General features: G+C 35.6%; 1 pseudogene; it reads left to right on the forward strand.

Annotated features, from left to right (window-relative positions):
* The first annotated feature begins 1,332 nt into the window (after nucleotides 1-1,332).
* On the forward strand, nucleotides 1,333-3,660 carry LOC107474324 (pentatricopeptide repeat-containing protein At5g59600-like; annotated as a pseudogene).
* Nucleotides 3,661-8,249: the final 4,589 nt, after the last annotated feature.

Here is an 8,249-nt window from a genome sequence, read left to right on the forward strand (position 1 = left end):
CTGTATGACATTATAGCTGATGTATTTTCTAGAGGAATCAACTTCTTAGGGTTTCAAATTCATGTAGGATTTAAATAAGAAAATGAATGAAGACCTCTACACCTTCATATACAAAACGCAGCGTCATGGTCTCCCCCAAATTGACGTTGCTAGGGCTGTGTCTACAGGGACTGAACTATCCTCTTCACTCCACCTGACAATTAACGGCCATGTGGAAAACTTAACGCTACACCTCAGCAGCGGACGTTACCTTTTGACGGACGGGGACTGCGATGACTAACGGCGTTTAACGTTGGGGATCGATCTGGGTATTTTTATTTCTTGGGGACTAAAGTGTCCGGTCTAAAATTCCTTAGGGACTGATTTGGGGTATTACTCTAAAAAATATATTTATGTCTGTGATTCTTTTAAAATATAGATAAATTTATCTTTTCAATAAAATTATTCTGTTAGACCTTACGAAAAAGTTTGATGTAGCTCCCGTGGCGTTAACCTGGCCTTTATGGGAGCCCACGTGGTATGTAAATTTTAAAAATAGGACATGTTAGTCCTCCGACACCAAAACGACGTCGTTTCACCAAGGACATATTAGTCTTCCAACACCAAAACGACGCCGCTTCACCAAGAACTCTCTAGACATACTTTAATCTCCTTATACAATACCCATAACACTCATATCTAAGTTAGAAAATTGACTAGGCTATGGTGAAAAACCTTGCTTCCGTTGCCTCAAGTCTCAACTAGTTTCACCCTCCACCATTGATGGTTGAGCTCTATACCGTTAAACTCGGCGGCAAGGGCTCCTCCTTCTCCTCTACCATCTCTGCCATCGCCGCCAACCTCACCCATGACCGCATCGACACATCTGCCCTCGACAGGCTCTCCGTCTCATCGTCCTCCGCAACATCGTCGTTAAAGCACACATCACAATCTCTACCTTCCTCTCCTTCTCGGAAACTAGAGCTTTCCTCCTCGTACTTCTCAACAAGCTCCTAGTCTCTCCGCCCCCTATCGTAATCCTCGAGAAATGGCTCGGTCATCGAGGAACCCCGAGGATTCCTTGCAATGCTGCTGGCTCTGATTTTTGTTATGCCGTCGTTTTGTTCTGCATTTCGAGCACTGCACCCGTTTCGCCAAACGAGAAAGAAAAGGAAAATTTGTGGGTTTTTGTTTTGTTTGCTTGAAGGTTTGGAAGTGCTGAGGTGAATTGAATTGGAGTTTTTCATGGGAATAGACTTGAGGTTAGTTTACGGTGTTGTTTGTTTTTATTTGAGGCGTTGTTCAAATGGGTATTGGATTCATTCCTTGGAAGCACATGTTATTGCAACTTGAATGGCTAATCCTCAGAAAGCTGGTCCTGTTGAGAGGGATATAGAGCAGGTTTAGAATCACTTGCTCTTCATTTTTTAGGCTTTGGTTTTTTTGGGAGCTATAATGAATGTAGTTACTGTTAGATTCTAGTATTACATTTTATTGAAATACATGATTCATTAGTGTGCCATTGTTATTTTGTTGCTTAAATAACTTGTAATTGATCTTCTTTGCTGATTGAGGAGATAATGAAGCTTGAAGATGTGGTCTTCCCTCATGTTTCACGATTTTGCAGTTGCAGATTTATGAAACTTTGAGGGAGCATGTTAAATGGGTGTTATGGGTATTGCATAAGGGGTTAAAGTGTGTCTGGAGGGTCCTTCGTGAAGCAGCGTCGTTTTGGTGTCGAAGGACTAATATATCCTATTTTCAAAAGCTACATGCCACATATGCTCCCATAACGGCCAGGTTAACCCTACGGTAGCCACGTCAGGCTTTTCCATTGGGTCCAACGGAGTCACTTCAACTGAGGGATAAATTTGTCCACATTTTGGAGGGGTCAAGGACATGAATGTATTTTTCAATCCTTGAGGGCGAAAATGTCCGTGAAAAAAAGGTCAAGAACCTATTTGTCCTTTTCTCTTAAAAATATCACACCTCCTACACATATAAATTTTTTTGACAAATAAATTTAAACAAGTTGCCTAAATCCAACAAAAACAATTCTCAAATTAGAGTGTGTGAAAACACGCACTTCCAAGACTATCGAATAGCGTGAATGTCATTATGAAAAACGATTCTTCTTCCTCGATCAAAACCATAACACTCAAAATTTAAACAACGATCAAAACCTCTCAAAATCGTCGTGAAAAGTCAAAGAAATTTCAAAGATGAAGCCAAAATCTTACCAACAAACACACAAAGAAAAGACAAAAGTTATTAAAGGTAATATTCACTAATCTTGTAGTTTTTTCACTTTTCTCTTTCTCATTTTGATAGCAAAACACTACGTAGTAATACTGTAGTTTATTTTTTGTTCTTACATTACTATTCTCATTATACGCTTCATTTGGTGATAACTGTGTTAGATCAGTGTAAAAATGTAACGTAGTATTTTTCGTATATATTAACCTATATTTGCATGTGTTTGGGGAATTTGAATGTGTTTTATTCATGTTTGAGTTTTACATGTTTTGAAATGATTGTTTATAGTGTTTTTGGTATAATTGTATTCATGTTTGTGTTTTGGTCTATTTGGTTTGTCTTTCAGTGTATTTGGCATGTCTTTTTGTATTTCATCATAATTTAGGTATACTTGGTGGTATTGTACTCTTTATACTGTAATTAGACAACAGAATATTATTCTTGTGCTTCTGATGTTATTATGTACATATTTGAGTGATTTATAACTATTTTTAGAGTAAATGTCCTTTTCGGTCCCTAACTATTTGCTCGATGGACTTTCCACCCCCTAAAAAATCTAAATACCCAAATCGGTCCCTATCTACTTCGATATATGTACGTTCCAATCCCTACAATCGGTTCCAAGTAGGTCACTTGCTGATGTGTCAGTAACTTGTTCACGTGGATTTTTCCCTTTTATAATTGGGACAAATCGCCCCCTGTACCTTTGTTGAAACGTTGCCATAATAAACACCATCATCCACCGCTCCTTCCAATTAGATCCCTTATTCTATGCCCAACTCATCCAAACCTATGCTCGTGATCGAGCGTTGCACCATGGCAAGAAGCTCCACGCCCACTTAATCACCAATGGCATCGCTTGCTTCAACCTTGTCGCTTCCAACTTAGTTTCCTTATATGCTTGCTGCGGCCAACTCTCCCATGCGCGAACACTGTTCGATAAAATTCCGAAAACAAATGTGCGCCGGTGGATTTCCTTCATCGGAACCTGTGCTCGCTGCAGTTTCCACCACGACGCCATTGTCATGTTCTCAGATATGCTGGCAACCCAAACACCCAATCCCAATCCAACGACGCCAAATGCTTGCGGCCATGTCGGGGACCAAATCACGGGTCAGAAGATACATGGGTTGATTCTGAAGTGTTGTTTTGAGGTTGACCCTTTTGTGTCTAGCTCGTTGATTGTAATGTACTCGAAGTGCTTGAGAGTTGGGGACGCGCGCAAGGTGTTTTGATGGAATGGAGGTTAAGGATTTGGTGGCTTTGAACGCACTTGTTGCTGGGTACTCCCAAGTTGGGCTTGCGGGTGATGCTTGGAGTTTGGTGGAGAGGATGAGATTGATGGCTGTGAATCCAAATCTAGTGACTTGGAATAGTTTACTATTATCACCCTTATCCCTGCATGTGCCACTGTCGAAAGAATGAGGATTCAGAAGGAGATTCATGGCTACGCTGTGGCAATTAGGGTAGAGGAAGATATATATGTGAGGAGTGCTCTTGTTGACATGTATGCAAAATGTGGCTTCATCTCTGAAGCTAGAACACTTTTTGGTATTATGCCAGAGAAGAATACAGTTACTTGGAATTCTATCATTTTTTTTATGCCAATCACGGGTATTGTGATGAAGCCATTGAGCTCTTCAATCAAATGGAGATGGAAGGGAAAGCCAAGCTGGATCATTTAACTTTCACTGCGATTCTCACAGCATGCGTCCATGCCAGTTTCAACAAAGGTACAGGGGGCAATTTGTCCCAATTATGAAGGAGAGAAACCCACGTGGACAAGTTACTGACACATCAGCAAGTGACTTGCTCAGAATCGGTTGCAGGGACTGAAATGTACATATATCAAAGTAGATGGGGACCGATTTTGGTATTTAAATTTTTTAGGGGGTGGAAAGTCCATCAGACAAATAGTTAGGGACCAGACAGGACATTTACTCCTATTTTTATCCATTTATCAAAAAATTTGTTCATCAATTTATTATAACAAACCATAGAATTTTATTATATTGCTTCTGGTATCATTTTATGCATGTTTGATTCAGTTGCATGGCTTTTTTATCTCACATTATATGATGTAATCAATAAACATACAATAGCAACGTATTTGATTTGTATTTCGGTGTATTTGGTTTGTCTTTCGGTGAATTAACCTTTTTTCTATATCTTACAGAAAAAATGGCATCAAAGATAGCACCAAAATATAATGTAAGCATATATATGTTTGAACAACTCAATTTATTTTGTTTAAATATAGTTTATTTACATGATTCTTATTTATTTACAGAAAATTCATGCTTTGAGATGCTCCACAAGATCAATTCATAATAAATTTCAAAACATGAGCGAGGACAAGAAAGCAATTGTTTGAGAACTAAAATTTGGTGGTTTGATACATATCCCTCCAATTAATGTGCCATATAAGTTATTGAAATAATTGGCATATTCATTTTATTTGTCTCCTAACAGACTGGCCACATGATATAGTATAATCAACATCACCCAAGAAAATATAGCAGCTGCCCTTGGCTTGAGTATAGCTGGTAAAAATCAATTTCCTAATATATTATGTGAATCAAATTTCAGTGTATTATCAAATTATTTCTGTGTCATTGAATGATTTCTTGCTGCTTTTGCAGGCCTACACTATCTAAAAAAAATTAACATTCAAGAACTTAGTGAGGAGAATAAGAAAGTTGTTAGAAGCTTCCGAAGCAAGACCTTGTCGCAATACCTCTATGATAGAGATGAATGTCGATGAGGAGGAAAATCGGATGAAATTCAAGAGGACATTTATCCTATGTATTCAATTGTCCTTTTTGTTACTGACAACACTAAACAAAATTTCTTCGATTCACATGCTGCCCATTTTTCACATGGACGCAATACGTCAACAGAATTGGGATGGTCATGTGCTCAACTTCCTAATAAAGGGCATTAAAGAGTACATATTGAAAAAGAAATATAGTGCTAATGGTTGTCTCTATGCTCTAATGATTATATATTTTCACGAATCGACATACAAATATAACCCGTTGGATGAAATTTCTGGACCACCGTAAGTCCAACATTGGACCAAAGAGTTGCTGGTACAAAGAATAAATGCTGAGATCAAGGATGAGATAGTAACTCAACAGAATTTTTTCTTTATTTTTAGTGTATTTCTTATAAATATACTGTGTAAACAAATGTTTTTCTATTTTAAGGAATTGTGAAAATGGCACAACTAAAAGAAGGGAAAAAGAAGGGAAAAAATGAAGGAAAGAAGGAAAAGAAGAAGAAGACTATTTCCTCAAAAAGTGAAAGTCTTGTTGAATCCGAGTCCAGTTTTGAAGATGACTCGAAGGAGACACCAAAAAGAAGAAAACAACCTAAAAGAATGGCAAAGAAGTAAGTATTCTTTTTCTATGTATTTTTTATCATTTTATTATATTTTCTTGCCTGATGATTGTTTTCTTTTTCAGGATGGAGTCCAGGAAAAAAAAGCATGTTACTAAGGATTCATCTTCCAAAAAAAGAAAGTGAATCTGATAATGTGTAAGATTTAGAAATTATAATTGAAAATACTATTTTTGCTTTTTCGTCAAAAGTTTATTTATTAACAAAATTTTTTAATGTATTGTCAGAAATGAAAAAAGTTAGGAATTAAGAAAACAAATATTTAAGAAAAAATTTCACAAGCCTGCAAAAAAATAAGTATTATTTTTCGGTTATTTTATCAATTTTATTGTGTTTATTTGCCTGATGATTGTTTGCTTTTCCAGGATGCAATCCAAAAAAAAGAAAACAAATTATTGAGGATTCATCTTCCGAAAAAGAAACCAAATTTGAGAATGAGTAAGATTCCAAAACTATCATTGTAATGCTATCTTTATTGTGTTCATTTACGTGAGGATTGTTCACTTTTGCATGACTGAATTCAAAAAAAGGAAACAAGTTGTTGAGGACTCATCCTCACAAAAAGAAACTGAATCCAATAATGAGTAAGATTCAGAAACTCTCATTGTAAAATGCTATGCTTGTCTTTTGGTGTATTTTAGCAATTTTACCGTGTTTTATTTGCTTGATGATTGATTACTTTTTGAGGATGTTGCAAAAAATCACTAATATTCTAGAAACTGGACTTCACTCTACAAAAGCTCACTATGATCCTTCACCAACGTAAGATTCATTGTCTGAAGTTCTTTCATTGCTAAATTTTCTTTAAACCTGATATATTTACTATATTTTTACTGAATAATATTTATTTTGTCCTTAGAATACCACATGTAAATTTGGCAAGTAAAAATGATGTTTTTCTAACACACATAAGCAATCAGAGCAGTGTAAATCAACCAATTGATAAAATGTAATTTTTTCTCTTACTATTTCTTTCATTCTTGCACTACCATATTCTGCTTCTGATTTCATATATTTTTTTAGAAAAAAATCCCTTTGAAATTGTATGCAAGAAAAAAAAGCAAAAGTAAAAAAAAAAGAAAAAACTGTAACTATGTTAGTTCTTATGCAATGAAAATTGTGTTTTTATTGAATGCTTGTGGTGTAGTTGTGATGTGATTTCAGTGTATTTTAGGTTCATAGAACAAAAGGAATCATTAAATAAACCAGTTCCTGTTCAGAAAGGAATAATAAATGATAATCCTAAAGGACAAATCATTGTTCTTCCAAAACAAACTCATTCTCAATCAGAACCACTGGGCATGTGAATTTTTCAACTCACTTTTAATATTCTATTTCGTTGAGTTAACCATTTGTACCTGAATGTTTACGCCATATTAACTTTTTCATTTTTCTTTTCTTTAGAGTCCCACTTCTAGTATTTACTCCTGCTTCAAGCCTTCCCCAAACTCAACAAACTATTGCAACATCACTCGGAGAGGAAGATGTAGAAGAAGAAACTATTAATGTGTAAGTATTACTTAAATTCCTTTTTTAATAGTTTTGGTTTATTTGGTTTGTACTACGGTGTATTTCTTGTTATTTGAGGTGCACTTGGTGTTGTTGGCCTCTTTTTGTTGTAACTAAGCAAAAGAATATTGATTTTTTCCATTTTGACGGACTTAGTTAATGCATTTGTTGTAACTAGCCCATAAAAATTTGTTGTAGTGCTTTTGCTATCATTTTGTGCTTGTTTTATTGAGTTGCATATATTTTTAAATTTCGATGTATTTGGTTTATATTTCTGTGTATTTCATGTTAATTGAGGGGCACTTGGTTTGATTGTATTAATTAAATTCCTTTTCTGTAATCCTGAAGTCTCCCACAACCTCAACAAGCTACTTCAAAGTCTCCAACAAAGGAATGTCCCGAAAAAGAACCTCAACAAACACAACAAGAATCTCATAAAGAAGTAGCTCCTACTAATGTGTAAGTTCTACTTCTTAAATTTCTTTTTCAATATTTTCTGTATAATCTTAAGATATTTTATGTGTCACCATGCAGTCATCCACTTCTTCAAATAATGACTGATGCAATAATGATGGTTGCCAATGTTGCATTAAAGAATGACTTTTCTACACTATCATTTAGTTTTGGATTCACTCAATAATTGAGGAAGCTACACTTTTCTCAAGAGAATGAACCATAAGCTGTCAAAGAAAAATCTTAGGACAGCCCAATATTAGTGGAAAATTTGGAAGAGTTGGGGGAAGCTGTCATAGATACTGGGGTTGCAGCAGTATTAAATTTTGGTAGAGAGAAAAGTCCCTCTCCAAAAAAGTGCGTCCTACAATGAGCTTCCTCGACGAATTCAAAACTCCTGTGAGGCAAAAGCAAATAACAAATGAACTTAAAGAGAAATGCTTTCATTAGGTGACAAATATCAAGGCTTATGAAGATGAAAGTACTAATGAGTGGGAGACAATTTTTATAGTGAAGCATGAAAAATTAATGGAAATAAGAAGACTGCACTTTAAATCCTTAAAAGCTGAATCAGATGTCAAAAATCTGGTAATTCTAGAATAATTAGTGATTTTCTTATCAGTCGTTGTGTCATATATGTATTAAGTTTG

This window comes from Arachis duranensis, chromosome 2 (genome assembly GCF_000817695.3).
Source record: "Arachis duranensis cultivar V14167 chromosome 2, aradu.V14167.gnm2.J7QH, whole genome shotgun sequence".
Lineage (NCBI taxonomy): Eukaryota > Viridiplantae > Streptophyta > Magnoliopsida > Fabales > Fabaceae > Arachis > Arachis duranensis.